This window comes from Gorilla gorilla, chromosome 10, assembly GCF_029281585.2.
Source record: "Gorilla gorilla gorilla isolate KB3781 chromosome 10, NHGRI_mGorGor1-v2.1_pri, whole genome shotgun sequence".
Taxonomy (NCBI): domain Eukaryota; kingdom Metazoa; phylum Chordata; class Mammalia; order Primates; family Hominidae; genus Gorilla; species Gorilla gorilla.
In genome coordinates, this window is record NC_073234.2 from 113,762,803 (window position 1) to 113,782,172 (window position 19,370).

The 19,370-nt window shown below is 40.8% G+C and overlaps 1 long non-coding RNA gene across 2 annotated transcripts in view; it reads right to left on the minus strand.

Moving 5' to 3' along the window:
• Positions 1–1,456: 1,456 nt before the first annotated feature.
• The window catches only part of LOC109029097 (uncharacterized), a 163,673-nt gene continuing 145,759 nt past the window's right edge, over positions 1,457–19,370 (minus strand). The window contains exons 5-6 of one of the 2 annotated variants that reach the window (XR_010129399.1): positions 8,188–8,390; positions 1,457–1,806 (exon numbers count right to left, since the gene is read on the minus strand). This is a non-coding gene — a long non-coding RNA (uncharacterized lncRNA). Of the gene's footprint in view, positions 1,807–6,053; positions 6,828–8,187; positions 8,391–19,370 lie in introns of those variants that run through there. The other variant, XR_010129400.1, reaches the window with a different exon arrangement.

Below are 19,370 nucleotides of genomic sequence, written 5' to 3' on the forward strand. Positions count from 1 at the left end.
TGAGTCTCTGTTAATCACAATCAATCAGTCCTACTCCTGACTGGTGGGAGAGGGCACAGACTTTACCCAGAAGCCAGTCTCAGTTAAGGTCAAAGAAGATGACCTCAGATGATATCTGGGTCACACCTATTTTAAAGATGAAGAAACAGAGGATCAAAGAGGTTAAGTGACCTGCCCAAGCTAGGTAAGTGGCCGAACTGGAATTTCAGCCAAGGTCTACCTGACTAAATTTCTGCATTTTTTTTGTCACCCCTAATTCTAATTTATCTCTTCCTTCTCCCATCTTTCCTGATTTCTGCCTCTCCCTTGGAGCTGACATTAACACTGCTTTTCAGATATTAAACTTGGCTCCCTTCTCAGATACAGTCTGCAGTTTCACTCTTCCCTTCCTCTAATTGTGGTCAGCCTCTAGACCCCTGAGAACACTGTCCCCTCCCCAGTCCAGTCAAGACTAGCTCCCTTGGCTCTATCCCAGGGTACATGCATACGACCAGCATTCCTGCTGGATTTCCCCAGTAACAGGGAATTAGACATTAATTCAGCTACACTTTCCATAAGACTTATTAAAAGTTAGGCACAAGTGCATTTTTGCCTTTAAGTTGAATCATAGTGAGATTGAAGAGAATTTCTAAATATAGGAGGATAATACATTCAAATCAGTTATTAAAGGAAGCTAGAGGTGTGTAGGGTATGTCCTTCAACCTCCTGAGATTGATATCAGGGGAAAACATGCCCTTTCAAAAAAAATTCTAGAATGCCACCGTGAGAGAGAAAATGCTAAGTGGCTTGACCCTTTTGGCATTTCTTTGGTTCAAGTTTAATAAATTCCTTCTTAAAATATTGTTTTCCTATTATGAAAGTAGTTCATGTTCATTTAGAATAATTATAAAATAAAGAAGAATTCTAACTCAATAAGAATCACTGTTAATATTTTGGTATTCTCTACTTGCAGTCTCTTTGCTTCATAAATTTTTTATACCCTTGTGATCATGACATATAAAATACTTACATAGAGTGATTATTCACAGCAACTATTTTATTTTTGAAGCTATGAATACAGATTGTAAAATATATGGAAAATAGAAAGAAGTATGAAAAAATAAAATCATCCAGAATGTCAATGCCCAGAGAAAATTAATAATAAACATTTCAGTTTTTGTCCCAGGAGCCTTCTTGCTATATATTTTTACATGATTGAGATCAAACTGTAGAGCCTAAATCTTAAGTAAATTCAATACAGAAACACCCAGGGTATATACAGAAGATGTTGCAAAGAGTCTTTCCCTTAGATATCTGGTATCTACGATCATTAATATGAATTTTAAAGAAGCAGAAAATCATAGCTAAAGTTCTCTGGCAAAGAAAATGCCTAATATATTGCTCTTTACAACTCTGATTTTATGGAAGGAAAAAATACGATTTGTTTAGCAATTTTTCTAGCACGCTATCCCCAGTATGTAAATAGTTTTGTCATTCTTGGTGAGTATAGCAGAATAACAACAATTATTGTTTCAAGTGGTCTTCAAACCTGGCAACAGCATCCTTCTAAATTATGGTGGGAAGAATGTGGCCCCCAAAAATACATTTCTTGGTACTGGGAAAAGGGCAAAAACAAGAAGGGAAGAGCTGAGAGACCCACTTTCTTCCTTGTCACATCAGCCATGTGGCTTTTCTTCCCACCTTTTCTCTTCATCCTGTCTACTAATAGATCTGCTGTCTCCATGCACAGAGGACATAGCCTCTTGCTTCATCTGTGTTTCTGCTTTCCTCTTTTCTGCTTCCATGGTTTTCTTGGAATGGCATCTCCTGAAGAAAGGAAGACAGAAGGAGGAGGCAGTGGCTCCCATGGTGGACCTACACAGAGGTACAGCTGAAACCCTGACACAAGGGTCTTCCGAGTTCCAGAGCTCTGGAATTACATTTGTGATTAAATGAATCCCAAAGAAAGCCCCAGGACTACTGCATGTCCTGTAGAGTCAGCCCATTATAATCATAATGCATATAAAGTCCCTATACTACAGCTTCAGAGCAGTCTTGTGTTTAAAGAAACAGAGCCCAGGAGTTTTTAATCTTCTTTCTGGTCTCTTTCAAATATTAAAGAGTATCCACAGCAGCTCATTAAAACTCCCAGGACTGCCTCTTTCTATTTCCCCATAAGATCCCTTTGTCTCTCTTTCATTTATACCTCCCATCCCTACCAGCCTGGTGCCTCAATGGTCTCTTTCTTCCTAGGCCTCTAGGAACAAGCTGTTGACACTCTTGTCTGCCACTTGACCTCAGAGAAATTGATGTTCTTCTAGGCTTCTGGCTTGTTTTCTCCTGAGAAGCCCCCTAGTGTGTCTGGTTTTCTCTTGGAAAGAGGAAGGGATGGGAAGCTAAGAGAACAAAGGGCAGATGAAAGAAAAATGTGGTTTCCATCCCATCATACAGTATGAAAGTGGTCTTGGAAAAATGAGATGTTGATGGTGTATGGGGAGGAAACTCATGAGATCAGAGCACAAAGCATCACTACTCAAGGAACACTGTGGAGTGCAAAGCATTCTTGTGAGGCTTGTCCATCCTTCTCAAGTTCCAAAACTCTTGCACACAAGTCTGGATTGGGGACACTGGGAAACAAGTCTAGATTGGGGGACATTGGTAGACAAGCCTGTGTGGAAGCTGGCATGAAGAAAAAAGGTAAGAGCAACTCATTCCATTCCTGTCCACCAGTATTTGACTTACGCGTTTATCTTTAATTATATTTCTTTGATTTCTCTTATCAGAATCTGACATTGGGGGACATTCATGTGCAAAGTTCACACAGAGAGTAACAAAAGCACATATCACACTGGAGATGTAGCACTAACAACCTCCACCAACCCTGCACACCTCCACCTCTTCTTCAGCTACCTCCAGCTGCCACCAATGACACCACCTGCACCACTAACAGTGTGCACATTGCTAGTTTTTGTTGTTGTTTTTTTGTTTTGTTTTGTTTTGTTTTGTTTTGAGACGGAGTCTCGCTCTATCACCCAGGCTGGCAATGGCAACATCTCGGCTTGCTGCAACCTCCGCCTCCCTGGTTCAAGCCATTCTCCTGCCCTCAGGCTCCCAAGTAGCTGGGACTACAGTCATGCACCACCACACCCAGCTAATTTTTGTATTTTTAATAGAGGTGGGGTTTCACCGTGTTGGCCAGACTGGTCTCGAACTCCTGACCTCAAGTGATCCGTCCGCCTCGGCCTCCCAAAATGCTGGGATTACAGGCGTGAGCCACCACACCAAACCTAGTTTCTTCTTTTTTCAAAGATAATTTTTTTTTTAACTGAGTCTTGCTCTGTCACCACACTGGTGTGCATTGGCGTGATCTTGGCTCACTGCAACCTCCGCCTCCCAGGTTCAAGCGATTCTCCTGCCTCAGCCTCCCTAGTAGCCAGGACTATAGGCGCGTACCATGCCCGGCTAATTTTTATATTTTTAATAGAGATGGGGTTTCACCATGTTGGCCAGGATGATCTTGATCTCTTGACCTTGTGATCCGCCTGCCTGGGCCTCCCAAAGTGCTAGGATTACAGGCATGAGCCACTGCACTCAGCCTAAAGATAATTTTTTAATATGAAATATATAGAGAATAAAAGTGCCAGTGAAAACAGATTATTGTTAACATACTGTTGTGCATTTTAGTCTTTTTATGGTTTTATTTATGTTGAGTCAGTGAGACAATTCGCATGATTCAGACTATAAAAAGTATGAAAGGACTTACAGTGAAATTCTCCCCCTTCACTGCTGTTGCCCCAACATCCAGCTCTCTGCCCCCAGAGCCTACCATGTTTCAAATATTTTTAAAATGAAAGAAATTAAACACTGTAGATACAGTTAATGTCTCCTTTTCCTCATTCTTTTTCCATGCTCCCTAGAGGCAGCCATTATCACAAATTTGATGAATCTTTCCAATGTCTTTTTATAGTTTTTACATACATATGCATGTACTTGTGAACAGTAGAGAGTATTGTACTGTGTGCTCTTTTTTTTTTGTAATTTACATCAATGGTATCATACCTTTTAGCACTACCCTATGCTGCCAGCTCATTCTTTTTAACTGCTGTATGATATTCTGTTGTATGACTATATTATATTTTATTCATCCATTTTCCTATTGATAGGAAGTTCTTTCCTATTTTCCAATAGTATAAACAATGCTACCACTTTGCTGTTTTCTAAATTAGAATAACTGTTAGGTCCACTTCTCCCCAGATGAATCGATAAATCCCAAATAACCTAATCAAAGCTTAATAGGATATTTTATAAAAATTGATAAGCTAATTCTGAAGTTCATCTGGAGGCAAAAACAAACAAAATTGGCAAATATTTCTTGGGAAAAAAAAGTGGGGAAATTTGCCCTGTAGTTTTATAATCTGCTTTTTTTCACTTCGTGTATTATTCACAGGAGAGGAGCAGTTGGAGCTTCTAAGGAGGAGGAGCGGCTCTTTTCCCCTGGAGGTTGTTTTGTCTAAACACGATGCTAGAAATGCAGCAGCCATCTTGCTACCAGCCTGAGGATAATGCCAACATATCAAGGTCCAAACAAGAAGCACCAAGAAACTGAGATGGACTTTGAAATTCCATATCTGGAACGAGTTCTACTTCTGTATTTGTTGTTTAGGTAATAAATGTTGTATCACCTAATTACCTAATTTAAAGAGATAAGGAGGAAGGAAGGATTATCTTATTTAAAGCAAAAAGCATGCTGACTGATATGTTTTATAATAATGTCTGATTTCATCAATCCTGGACTGTTGGATTTTTAAGCAATTTCCAATTTTCTTTTATTTCCTTCAAACAAAATGCTCCATGGAATATCCTTGTTACTCAGTCTCTGTGCAAATCTATGATTATTTTAATAGTATAGATTCCTAAATAATTCCTACTTAAGTGGAATTACTCAACTCAGAATATGGGGAAAAAACAGATTTGTCTCATAGAATACAAGGTAACAAATTCTAATTCAGTAGAGGAAAATATGGAAATTCTAAATAATCTCTGAGTTCTAACCCCAGGCTCAATGCATCCTGTTTTACCATCTTGGGAAGGTCAGAATGTCTTCTTGCCCTTTCAGATCTCAAGGCCTCTATTATATTTGCTGCCTGTAGAATAACAGTAACAACAATAGTAATAACAATAGTTAAGATGTTTAAGCATCTTTTCTGTGCAACGAAGTATTCATACATTATCTCATTTAATCTTTATAACAATCCTTTTGAGGAGATACAGTTACTAGTCCCACTTTACAAATGAGGAAATGAGACTCAGAATGAGTTAGTGACTCGTCCAGAATCCTGCTGCTACATGAAAGGGCTGAGATTCCAACCTGGGTCTCTTACTGCTCATAATCCTGTTTCTCAAATCTCTCCCAGGGTCTTTACTGAGAGCTTCACTTCCAGATCTTTCCATCCAGTTGCCTACCTCTGTTATGTGGTCTTTTAGTCGACATTAAAAGAACATTCAAAGAAGAAAGAAGGCAAGTCAACAGACATTTTCCCAGCAGGGTAACCTGCTCCGTAAGTTACTCTGCAGATGTGAAGGCTCACCTGAAGTGAAGCCTTGGTCTTCGTGGATTTGGACAAGAGAAAACATTTTTCAGGAATTTGCTTATGTTATCACTGTCATGATCCTTCCTTCTCTCTCAGAACTAAGTCAAAATCTTCAGCAAGTGCTACCAAAGGTCACACACAAAAATCTTCTGTAACAGACACTGTTGTCTTCCTAGCCTCTATTCCTCCCTTCCTCCTTCCGCAGAGCCCCTTAGCTTAAAAATTCTCCCACTTTTTCTTTCAATGGAGTTGAATTCAATCTCTCTACCCTACTGCAATGTCTCTTTGGCACTCTCAGCATTTTTCCTAGAACTGCTAATACAAAGATAATATCTCACTAGATGTGAACGAGGAAGCGTAGCATCCTGGTGGCCACTAACGGACACCCTGGGATCCAGAGGGAAGCCAGCCTTAGGATGAAACTGGCATCACAATGCATGGAAGATAAAGAGAAAACATCAACAACAAAAAAAGCCTGATTTATTCACTGATGCACTGGATCAAGTCTTACCCCAAACACACTCTCCCTCCCACTTTTCAGATGCATGAGCTAATACATTCCCTCTATTGTGTAGGCAAATCTGGTCAGGTTTTTGTTCATTGCAACCAAAAGTGTCCAAGCTGGTCCTTTTTCTCTCTGGCGCCTTCTAGCACAAAACTTGGATCACAGCCTCCCAATACATGCAGTGCTAACATTTATGTAGCACCTAACGTATGCCACACACTATCCTAAGCACTTTAATTTGTATTTTGGCTCATTTATCCCTGACAACAGCCCTATGAGCTAGTTTTGGAGGGATTTTTAAGCCCATTTTTTAAATGAGGAAAATAAGGTACCAAAAAAGGTTAAATAACTTTGCCAGAGCTAACAGGTAGTTGAGCCAGGATTTAAACCCAGTCAGATCTTTTTGCTTCAGAACTCTTGCTCTTAACCAGTTGGCTAGCAGCTCTCAAGTGCTGTCCTGGGCTCCCCTGCTGTGGGAGTCCAAGAGCATGCATATTGGACTGGGGGAGTTGGGAGTGGGGTGTGGGTGGGGAAGATGCAAATGTTGATTTTCCACTTATATTTTAGGGAACCCGAAAGTACACAGGTCAGTTTTCATTATCGCAGAATCGAAACTGAGACTTTGACTGTGTCACTCCCCCCACTCACTGATGAAACTTCTTCTGCCAGGTTATTTCTCAGCTGCTGACAGTTGCTGTCTACAGCTGGGTCGATATTTTCATGTCTACTCATAATCCTGTGTGTCAAGATCCCTGAAAAACAAATGCCAAGATTTTTTCTTCATGTTTTAGCCTCTGCTTTGATTTTAGACACCAAATCTAAAGTCTACCTCTCAGGTATTGTATGTGCAGACTTCAAGAGGTATAAATTCATGTAGGATTTATTCACTTAAACATGAGTGAGGTCTAAACCTTGGTGCCTTTTTTACCTTTGTTCTTTAATTTTTTTTAAGCAATGGGGTCTTGCTATATTGCCTAGGGTGGTCTCAAATTCCTGGGCTCAAGCGATCCCTCCACCTTGGCCTCCCAAAGTGCTGGAATTACAGGCATGAGCCACCACACTCAACCCTATTGTGCTTTTGAAGCAAAGCTGTCTGTGCAGAAACTTCATTTTTGCTAAGGTGGCTGCAGAAGCTTCAATCAATGATAGTTGGACTTCAAACTCTGCCTTTATTTTCATGCCAAATTCTCTTAAAATTGTCATTAAAAAAGAATTAAACGCAGAGTGCTGCAAAAATTCTCCTTGCCCTCAGGAGCTTGTGATGTTTTAGATTAATCATAATCTGTTTACCATAACTGAACAGGTACCATTTTCTTTATTACTTCGTCTCCCCACTCTTGGTTGTTTGTTCACTTGCTATTTAATTTCTGTTTATTAGTTCAACCATGAAAGGGGCCTAATAAGCAAAAGAAGAAGAAAAAAAAAAGCAGGCAGTACTTTCAAGTTCAAAAGACTAGCTGACGGGAGATCACAGTTCATCACAACTGCAAGTCTGAGATGGAATGTTTAAATATGTACATTTCAAAGTGAACCAGAAACCTTTCCCTGAGAGCCAGTCGAGGTGAAAGGAAGTTTTCAATATTCTTGCCCTATGCAAATGATTCTCAGAGTGGTCTGTGGGATTAATCTAAGTCCTTCCTTGCAACCAGATCTTTGATGGAGATACCTGAGTCGCCCTTCTAACAATTTAGGATTAACCTTGTTTTTCTGAACAACGTAATTGGGTTCAGATATTATCTCATCTTGTTTCCAAGGCCACTAGCCAAAAGCAGAACCAAACATGTCATTTCTGGAAGGCAGAAGAAAGGCACTGACCTGCAAAAATCTATAATTTGGCCACAAGTACGTAGTGTAATCCTTTTTTTATTTGTTTGTTTAATAATAGATGGCTGTGACGGCTAATTTTATGAATCAACTTAATTGAGCTAAGAAATGCCCAGACCGCTGGTAAAACATTATTTCTGGGTGTGTCTGTGAGAGTGTTCCCAGAAGAGATTAACATTTGAATCAGTAACTGAGTGAAGAAAGTCTCCCTCACTAATTCAGGTGGGCATTATTCAATCCATTCAGGGCCTGGATAGAACAAAAAAAGCAGAGGAAAGGCGAACTTACTCTCCGCTGGAGCCAGGACATCCATCTCCTCCTGTCCTCAGACACTGGTGCTCCCTATTGTTAGGCCTTCTGGCTCAGATGGAGATTGTCGCCATTGGCTCCCCTGGGTCTCTGGCCTTCAGGTTTGGGCTGGATCTCCACCTGGGCTGGCTTTCCTGCTATATTAGTATGTTTTCACGCTGCTGATAAAGACATACCTGAGACTGGGAAGAAAAAGAGGTTTAATTGGACTTACAGTTCCACATGGCAGGGGAGGCCTCAGAATCACGGCAGGAGGCGAAAGGCACTTCTAACATGGCGGTGGCAAGAGAAAAATGAGGAAGAAGCAAAAACGGAAACACCTGGTAAACCCATCAGATCTCGTTAGACTTTTCACTATCAAGAGAATAGCACAGGAAAGACCAGCCCCCATGATTCAATTACCTCCCACTGTGTCCCTCCCACAGCTTGTGGGAATTCTGGGAGATACAATTCAAGTTAAGATTTGGGTGGGGACACAGCCAAACAATATCACCTGCTGTTGCAGACAACTGATTGTGGAACTTCGCAGCCACCATATCTGCATGTGCCAGTCCCTCATAGTGAGAGACGAGAAAGGAAAAAAACCCATCAGGCAGGCAGGCAGGGTGGGTCCTCGGTTGAATCCTTTCAAACCAAAGAACAGCCTGCAGGCACAGATAAGGGAAATTGCACAGAGTGGCTTGCCGAGACATGCCCACAGCTGCACAGATAAGAAAGGCTACACAGGTGACTTGCAAAGACATGCCCGCAATGGAAAATTTCATCCCCTGACACATTTGCTGTAAGGGAAACAAAGCAATAAGGAGGAACTCAAGCTAAAGGCCCGCATGCACACTAGAAGGATGGGGTGGAGCTACCAGAATGGTGCGCCTTATGCAAATGAGACGCCCAGCCCTCAAAGGTTCTTATAGAAGCTTTGCATTCAACTGTAAAAACGGCAGCTCTCTTCTGGGTCCCCTCTCCACAGCAAAGAGCCTTCTTCTTTCGATTATTAAACTTTCGCTACAACCTCACCCTTGGTGTCTGTGCTCCTTAACTTCCTTGGTCATGAGACAAAGGACTCCAGGTACTACCTCAGGCAATGAGACTGCTACATTGTGTGCATTGGTGAGGCTGTAACAATAGCAAATCTCTTTCTATATATCTATGTATAGCCTATTGGTTCCTCTGCAAACTGTTTTATCAGCAAGGTCTTTAGGACCTGTATCTTGTGTCGACCTTCTATCTCATCCTGTGACTAAGAATGCCTTAACTTAACTGGGAATTCAGCTGAGCAGGTCTTAGCCTTATTTTACCCAGCCCCTATTCAAGATGGAGTTGCTCTTGTTTAAACACCTCTGACATTTCCCCCCTCCCTTTTATAAGAGAATCCTTAATCCTAACACTTGTAGAGGGATGAAGAACCATCTTCTGCAACTTCTTCAGGCTGAATAAGGGGCAATGATACGCCTGCCTATTAGGTCTCTTGCATTCAGGGTAGAGCGGAGCTCAGTCAGAAAGTGTTGGTATGGCAAGGGCCATTAATAACTCCGAGTTCCGACAAAAGGTGATATCCAAAGTCAGCCAATCAGTGATGCAGTCTATTTCCTTTGGGTCTGGGATTTCCTCAGTGTCCTCCTTTTCATGGTTTGCCAGAAACATGTTACTGGAAAGCAGTCCCAATCCAGACCCCAAGAGAGAGTTTTTAGATCTTGCACAAGCAATAATTCAAGGCAAGTCCATAGAATAAAGTGAAAGCAGTTTATTAAGAAAGTAAAGGAATAAAAGAATGGTTACTCCACAGGCAGTGCAGCCTAAATGCCAAGTTCTAAACAAGATATTTTCACCCTCATTATCTCATTTGAAATAGAACTTGAAAAATGAAAGCTTCTGAATTGGTAGTCATCCCATTTTAAAGAGGAAGGAGCTGAAGAAACTTAAGTTCTATTGCAGTGAGTAACATATAGGATTGATGGACTTTCTGCCACCACGCTGCTTTACTGGAACAATCAAAAGGCAAACATGTAGCCCTGGTGCGGTGGCTCACGCCTGTAATCCCAACACTTTGGGAGGCCGAGGCAGACGGATCACCTTAGGTCACGAGATGGAGACCAGCCTGGCCAACATGGTGAAACCCCGTCTCTACTAAAAATACAAAATTAATCTGGTGTGGTGGCGGGTGCCTGTAATCCCAGCTACTCTGGAGGCTGAGGCAGGAGAATTGCTTGAACCTGGGAGGCAGAGGTTGCAGTGAGCCAAGATCATGCCACTGCACTCCAGCCTGGGCGATAGAGTGACACTCTGTCTCAAAAAAAAAAAAAGCAAGTATGTATACTATGGATGTTTGATATCAAGACATACAGAGCCAATGATTTCAGCACAAGAGACAAGCCAGTATGAGATAGGTCTCAGTGTGGACGTTATCTTCTCCCATCCTCAGACAGCCACAGAAGGTAGACATACTTGCAGAATTTGAATTACCTGTATCTAAAGTTCCAGCACTACATATATTAATGCAGTACCTAATAAAAATAGGACTATAGCTAGTGTTACAGAAAGACAGTTGATCATGACCCCATGCTTTAAATATAATTATTAAAAATGTATAGGCTGAAGTCTGACCAGTCTGCACATGGTACAGCAGCCTTGGATATGTGCAACACAGGCCAGCATGGGGCCCAAAAACTGAAAACACAGACCCAAGATGCCAACAGAAGGAAAGGATCCAAACAGGGCCAGGATGTTTCCCTTAGGTAGATATATTAATTATATTATATTATATTATATTAATATCTTAGTCTAGCAGATTGGCAGGAAATATTAGCTTTAGACTCTGGTGCTACACTTTGATCAGTATAATTTGTTTGCAGCTTAATGTTATGTAAATGATGCCATTCTTTCCTTGGTGTAGATGCAGCCACTCTCAAATAAACACTGATGATCTTTTATTTTATTTTTTATAATTTCAACTTTTATTTTTGATTCACGGGGTCCATGTGCAGGTTTGTTACATGGGTATATCATGTGACATGGAGGTCTGGTGATCTCCTAGAATTCCACGTTAAAAGAATTCAAATAAGAAGATATAATAAGAAGAATTCAAAGAGTTCAAATACTCCAAATAAGAGAGGAATTCCATAAACAAGGCTGCCATTTCTACTGCTGTTGCTAAGACTGGTCAGATCCAATTTACGATTGCGCTGAAAATTTTGGTGCCTAGAGGAAAGAGATCATGTAAACAGCATGAACTCTTCCTGACCAAGTTTCATTTCTGTTTGACCTTCTGAACAAGTTCTATTACATATAAAATAAGCAGTATTTTTAAACCTACAGTGCTAAAAGTAAGATTTCAGGAAACTATCACTAACTTACTAAGAGATATGCTTGGAAGTCTAATGTTTCCATAGATAAATCAGAGATTTAAATGTGTGCTTTCTATTATTCTTCCAAAGCTTTCTAAATGCTGGAAGGAAAGATACAGGAATGTATAGATGTCTGGGACCATTATGTACCATGAATGATTGATGGCCAAAGAAGATTCCAGATTTTTCTTAAACATACTTCATCTTAGAAAAGTTTCCGTAGTTTGTATGTATATATTCCTGGTTTTCCTTTCTAAAAAATATGTCCTTTCCAAGGCCAACTCCAGGTATATTAGTCCCACATCTCACGCTGATTTCTTTAACACATTCTCATGAGTTCCTTGCACACCTTCAGAGTATAAGCCTTGGAGAAAGAGGCTTTGTTTTGTTTTATGCAAAACCTTTGACTCCTGTAATGTGGAGTTTACACCTTTAGTGTCAGATAAATGACAAATAATCATTGTTAGAGGCAATAACACATTCAGATGTGAAGTTTTACAACAATCTCTGTTTTCCTTGAGCTGCTAAAATCATTAGATTTATGACATTCATGGATTAGTGGAACTGTATGCCTCTGCTCTGTTTACTTAATTTTTGAATGGACTGGAACGTGCTTTTAATGTGGAAATCGTATTACAGTGTTCAAATAATCTTGTACGCAGAACAAGATTATTAGCTGTAGAAACCAAATGGGATTTTATCCATTGTCATCATCCTCTATTTCCTTGACATGCTCATCCCATCTATTGACAAACCAAATTTGATGTCAGAATCTGCTCCAAAATCCTAACAACATGATTTGTAATTACAGAGCTAACACCTATGAATAATAAAATTGCAAGCAAGCAGAGCACCATCAAAAATTCAAGATGATAATTTTTTAATGATAATATTACTTCCTGTGTGTGACAGTATACAAAGCACGGAGCATTGTCTTTCTCAAGACAGAATTCTAGTGAATTTCTGAGCCTGAGCACCATAAGGACAGAGGCAATACGTTTCCCATCAATCTCATAGTAACGCATGTCTTCAAAAGCAGCAAGTCAGTTAAGAGAAAAATATTCTTCCCTCATTCCTCATCTTCCCTCAAACACTAAAGTTAATTACATGAAGAATGCATAAGGAATTAAATGCCCTTAGCCTCCAGCATGATAGCACTGTTCAGAACTCCAATTCTAGTCCTGTCATTGATCTTCTGGATTTACTTACATGCCCTTTAAAATTTATCTCAATTTCAGTTTGTCCTAGAACCACGAAATGTTAGCGACCACCTAGTAGTCTAACACCTTCATTTTTAGGTGAAGAAACCAAGGCCTCCTTAGCTTAAAGGACCAGGCCAGAGTCATCCTCCTTGATTCTATATAGCTTATTCCAAGTTCAGACCCATCCAATGCTACATGGCAGGTCTCCAAACTCTTCTTAGACTTGTTCCCAAACTGCTTGCCTTGACACTATTTGAGAGCCACAATCCAACTCTCTTTCAACCCATTGCCCTGTCCTCTTATCTCCCTACCTTCAACTCCAACAGCAGGTCTGTTTTCCTTTAAGTTACTCTGCTAAATTGCAAATACGCTGGGAGGTGAAAGTGCCTTATTATCCAACAATATCTACCATTTACTGAATACTACTTATGCCCCAGACACTATATCAGTCATATCACAAACACTCTTCCACTTAATCCTCACAACACTCTGAGACTGGTGTCATTATACAGATTGGAAAACCAAGGTCCAGAGAACATAATTAACTTGCCTAAGGTTGCACAACCTTCAGCAACCAGAATTTGTAAGTGGTAACAACCAGAATTTGAACCTACCTCTGTCTGGTGCTCTTAACCACTATGCTTACTGCCTGTTATTTCCTACTAAAGAATTTGGCCATTCATTCATTCAAAACACACATGTCAACCATCAAATATATACCAGGTGTAGTCCTCGAAGAACAGGGAGTACAGAGATGAAAGAACAAGGGGCAGCAGTAAAGGGCAGACACTTGAGACCCAAACGATTATTCCCCAGAGCAGTGATGAGGATGGACGAGCCTCGTCACACCACGGGGCTTACCAAAGGCAGAGCCTAGGATTATTTCAGGCAATGCTAAATTAGGCCTGGTCCGAAGAGAACATTCTTCTAAGCCTCCGTATACTCAGGAGGCTCTACAAATTCCAAACTTTTTTGCTAAATTTCCTTCCAGCCCTATTTGATATTCCCCTGCAGGCTCGTTTTGCCTGAGTCTATGAGTGTAAGGAAACATGTTTTTTTCCCCTGCATACCCAGACAGGATGTTCAGTCATTCACTCCTCTGTTTTTATTTGTTATGCACTCACATGCTGTGGGTGTTTTATAAGTTGCTAATGTTTGCAGAATTTGATTATCAGGCTGCTTCTCCGCCCCTTTACTCGTTCCCCAACTGCCAATGGAGTGACGGTTCTTCCTCCTGTATTTGAACATTGGGTTCAGGCTTTCCTTTTTAAAAGTACTTCTGCTGGGCCGGGCGCGGTGGCTCACAAGACCATCCTGGCTAATACGGTCAAACCCCGTCTCTACTAAAAATACAAAAAATTAGCCGGGCGTGGTGGCGGGCGCCTGTAGTCCCAGCTACTCGGGAGGCTGAGGCAGGAGAATGGCGTGAACCCGGGAGGCGGAGCTTGCAGTGAGCCGAGATCGCGCCACTGCACTCCAGCCTGGGCGACAGAGCGAGACTCCGTCTCAAAAAAAAAAAAAAAAAAAAAAAAAAGTACTTCTGCTGTCAGGTCATTTAGCAGCATCATTTATCTATAGGTTTGGGCTCTGCCTTTTTTTAAAAAAATTTTCTTCCTTCAACAAAGCTTTCGAAGATAGGGTTCAGGGCTTATCACACTGTGTTCTGGTCATTCGGAACTTGCATCTCAAATGTATTTCACTTACTGCATGTTTTTTTCTGCTTCCTCTCCCACGACTCAGATTTGTGAAGTGTTTTGTAACTGTCTATGCAAGACGGGGTTGGGGAGGTAAATTGCCTGTGTTTCTGATTTCTCATTTGAGTCTCCGTGTTTGTCTTAAATGGTTTCGTTGAGCTTGGGAAAAACAGCAATCAAAGCCACAAAGTGTCCATGAGACATAAGCAAAGCCAAACAGTTAAACCCTACAAAGATGAATTATGAAAAAAGAACTATGATTTACTCATAGCAAGAAATTAAAAAGTCAAATAGAAAAGGGACAGTGAAGTGCGAGAAGGAAATGCTGACAGCTAAATTGCCCTTCAAGTAAAGGAAGATAATTCTCCTGCCTAGATGAGGGGGCATTCATGCCAGAACTCAAATTTAAATTCCAACAGCCCTGTATGGACCTTCAGACCATTATTCACTTTCTTGTATTCAGTTATCAGCTCTTTCTTCATTGCTTAAATGTTTGGATACATCCAGCCAGAGGCTTTTTGGTTGATGAGCACATTTCCACAAAGCAGAAAAAATAAACATAATATGGTTGCTGCCTACTTCAAGAACCCCATATGGCCACTTTTAGACAGGGGTGTCCACCTCTGGAGACCAGCTTCCCATATGAAAGGGTGTTTGTCTCATTCTGAGACCAGCTTTATAAATCAATTACAAAATTCAAATCTCATTCTGTCACTCACTTCAGCCAAGTAAGAAAGGAAGGGGAGAAAATTTTAGTGACTCTGGAAATTTCCATATGCGTAAAAGCTGTAACTAGCAAATATTCATTTTCTTTCTTGGCAGATGACTCTGGTAATTAAGGTAAACTACTAATAACCCTTTCCAGAGTGTAGGATAGATTGTTCCCAAACATATTGAGAGGAATCATATTGAGCAGCTTGAAGCCCAGACAGATCCTTAGAGACAGCCCTGCCAAGAACAGAATCTCCCACAAGGAAAAAATAAAAATAAAAAACCTGGAGAAATCAAAACCCCTGAGTCTGTACCGAGGTTTTAATCTGCCTGACTTCTTCTATGCTGCACCCTTTTATGATCATTTGCTGCATGTCAATTCTTCTCAAAAGTTGATGTACATATTATCCTTTCTTAATGCAGGCATTTTAGTGGCTGTGTTTGCCAGTCTTGAGCTGTGGTTGGCAATTTTGGGCTGTAAAGGGTCAGATAATCAATATTTTCAGCTTTGCCGGCCATATAGTCTTTTCAGCAACTGTCAACTTGGCCATTGTGGGGAGAAGCAGCCACATACAATAGTAAATAAATGAGCGTGGCTGTGTTCTAATAAAACTTCATAAACACAGATGGTGGGCCATATTTGGCACAGGGGCTGCAGCTTCCTGATCCCTGCTCTTGAGGATAAGGTAACAGAGAGTGTGACACAGAGTAAGCCAGTGGCTTTCCCTCCCCAGGGTCCAAACTTCCTGGCACCTGACACAAGCTATATCACCCAGAGAAGATGAGCTCAGCCTGTAGGGAAGAACAACCCATTTTGAAAGTCTAGACTTCCTGAGCCCTCTAACAACTATGACACATCACAGCATTATTTAGTCTCTCGCTCATTTACAATGAGTCACTGCTTGATTTGCAAGACTCCCCACTTCAGTGATAATATTGAAAGCCCACTAATATTAGTCACAGCAAGAAGCTGCCCCTAAAACTGGGAGAGGAAATTACTTTGCAGTTTTAATTTCAGACTTTGAACTAAAATGACTATATATCAAATGGTTTTTAATGCTGTCTTTGGTACTAACACAAACAAGAATGATCACTTTCAATTCATGTTGTTCTCCACAGCAGAACACTGTCTGAAGTCTTGAATTAAGAGATTTGCCCAGATATGCTGTGCAATGTAGAAGACAGGGCAGGGACTTTCGACTCAGACACACTTGGGTTCTGATGCCTGCTGGGCCGTTTACTACCCATGGAACCTGGACGAGTCTGTCAACATCTCTGAGTTTGTTTCCCTGTTGGCAGAATAATGCAATAAGCCCTGCCCTGACTGTCTCTCTACTTCACGGGGTTGTTGGCCATGAATTAGGGGGTTGAGAGCAGAGGGCTATGAAATGAGATCACAGTTAAGGAATCACTTTGTCCATTGTACAGTGCTCCTCACATAGGAAAGAATTATAATTTTTAAGACTGGAACTGGCCACTAGACACAAGAGCACTGATTAATCACTGCCCCCTACTTACACTGCATCCATTTGTGCCTCTGATGTGATCCTCAAAGTAGATTTACCTGTTGAAAATCTGTCTGATCTCATGGATTAAGTTCCTTGAGGAGCATCCTGATGACCACATATTGAGACTGAGATATATTGGAGCTCAGTCCTCCCGCACCATTTCCCATCTTCAGAACTTAGAGCAGAAATGACTGAATAAATCTAGAGATAGAAAGACAGGCAGGCAGATGGTACAGGCTCGAGAAGGAAGATACTTTCCCCCCATTCTGAACTCCCTCCTGTCTATTTCCCCTGGAAATATGCAGAAAGATGGTGCACCCCATCGTTCTCTTGGGGGCTGACTTTCCCTGAGAATGACCATTTTTCCCCTAGGAAAATTTTTCTCCTCAACTTAAGATGTCTCATGTCTTGATTTTTCCATTTCTCCTGATTATATCAGTGCTCAAAAAAACTTTTAATTTATTTTCTGCCATGGTGTTGTGCCTTCACAGTGGTGAGAGGCAATGGGTCAGTCTGAGATAGGCCCAGGGATAAAATAGCATTTATCAAGAATTTGCTTTAGAAGAGAGAATGCAATTTAAATGGGATGAGAAGCAAGGATGCCCATTTTGTTTCTGGTTGATAAAACTAAATATTGTCAAAGTATCCATTTCCAACCTAATTAGTTTCATTTCTATTTTTTACATAATTCTCAATCAAAATTCCAATTTGAGGCTGGGTGCAGTGGCTCATGCCTGTAATACCAGCACTTTGGGAGGCCGAGGCAGGTGAATCATCTGAAGTCAGGAGTTTGAGACCAGCCTGGTCAATATGATGAAACCATGACTCTACTAAAAATTCAAAAAATTAGCCCGGTGTGGTGGCAGGTGCCTGTAATCCCAGCTACTCAGAGGCTGAGGCAGGAGAATCTCTTGAACCGAGGAGGCAGAGGTTGCAGTGAGCCGAGATCGTGCCACTGCACTCCAGCCTGGGCAACAAGAGCAAAACTCCGTCTCAAAAACAAAAACAAAAAACAAAAAAAACCCAAGAAAGTCCTCTTGGACTTCCAGCCTCCAGAACAGTGAGAAATAAACTTCTGTAAGCCACTCAGTCTCTGATACTTTGTTATAGTCCCACAAACAGACTAAGAGACTTTCACTTCACATCCTCAACACTGGTATTGTCTATTTCGTTTTAGTCATTCTGGTCAGTGTTCTGGGAACACAACTAAAATTACACTGTTGTCCTTTATCTTTTTACTTGGATATCTCCATCACAAGTTTTCAGGCATCCATTCTACAACCTAAGAAACTAAGGCCCAGAGAGACCGGGCCAATGCCCAATGTCACAAGTCTGTAAGTATTCTTTACACACAGAAGTCTCTGATGGGTGATGTTCTTATAGCCTGAGGACAGGCTGCCTTCTTTTAAAAGAGTTGGAAACTTGCTTCCAGATAATTAATGCAAATTGCTCATATAGCCAGAGAGTTACTCAGGCACACACATGTGTGAGCACACACACAGACATGCACATTCAACATTTCTAACTGGAAGGTTTAATTTTGAAGCACACCGCTGTTAGCTAAATGATCCTGCAACCAACAGCCACACATCTCTCCCTTATCTCCCTTTGGTTAAACATTTGGAAATGACTTTCAAATGGGGTTGGCACAAATGACAGCTCTTCATTTTACCTTGTTTCTGTGAATGCCATTTGTGTGAATGTTTTATGGTTCTGTTAATTACCTTCATCAAGAGGTTATTCTTGCTAGCCTACAAAATAAGCTAAAGATAAAATAAAATAAAAAATAAAGAGGTTATTTTATTGTTTCTAGAGAAGTAAAGTCACAAATGTAAATATTCTGAGGCAGCAAATTTATTCAGCAAACTAAAATTAGGAGTTCTTGATTCTGTATGAATCAATGCATATATTTAAAATGTTGTGTTATTTCAGTTACTATCAGTATCTCAAAATGTTTTTCAGGCACAGGTCTACGCATGAAAAAACTGAGGCAGATGCTATGCTTTAAAAGCAGACTGGAAGTTCAAAAGATGTGTGCTCTGGCATTTAGACAATGCCTTTAACTTCTCTGGGCCTCAGTTTGCTCATCTCCAAAATGGGAAGTTATAACACTATCTATCTATTAGTATTGTTATGAGGTTACATAGAATATTTCATCAAAAGATCTGACAGTAATAAATGCACAAGGATTGCTAAGTGATGATTGAGAGCTGAGGAATTCTGCATGATGAGGAACTGCATAAAGAGCTTACAGCATATGGCTAAGAGTTTAAGTCCTGGGGCAGTATTACCTAGGTGTATGTTCTGACTTTACCAGTTACTAGCTGTGCAGCTTTGAGTAAGTCACTTATACCTTCTGTGTCTCAGCTTCTGTGTCTCTAAAATGGGTAGCAATAGCAACAGTTTTATGGTGTTGTGAAGACAAAGGAGATAATCCAAGAGACCTGCTTAGAACAGACCCTGACACATAGTTGCTGAGAGAATAATAAATGTTAGCTGCAAACAGGTGTGGATTTACCCCAGGATGACCAGTGATGCATGCTGATGACCTGACAGTGTGAAAATAGGCTGATTTCCTTTGTTGCATTTCACCTGTCCCAACCTGGCCAGCACCCTTCCCATCTAATTTTTCTTCCACCGCAGTCATCCAAATGGAAGATAAATGCCTTAATTATGAATAAAAATGGAATGTTTCACTCCTAGGTG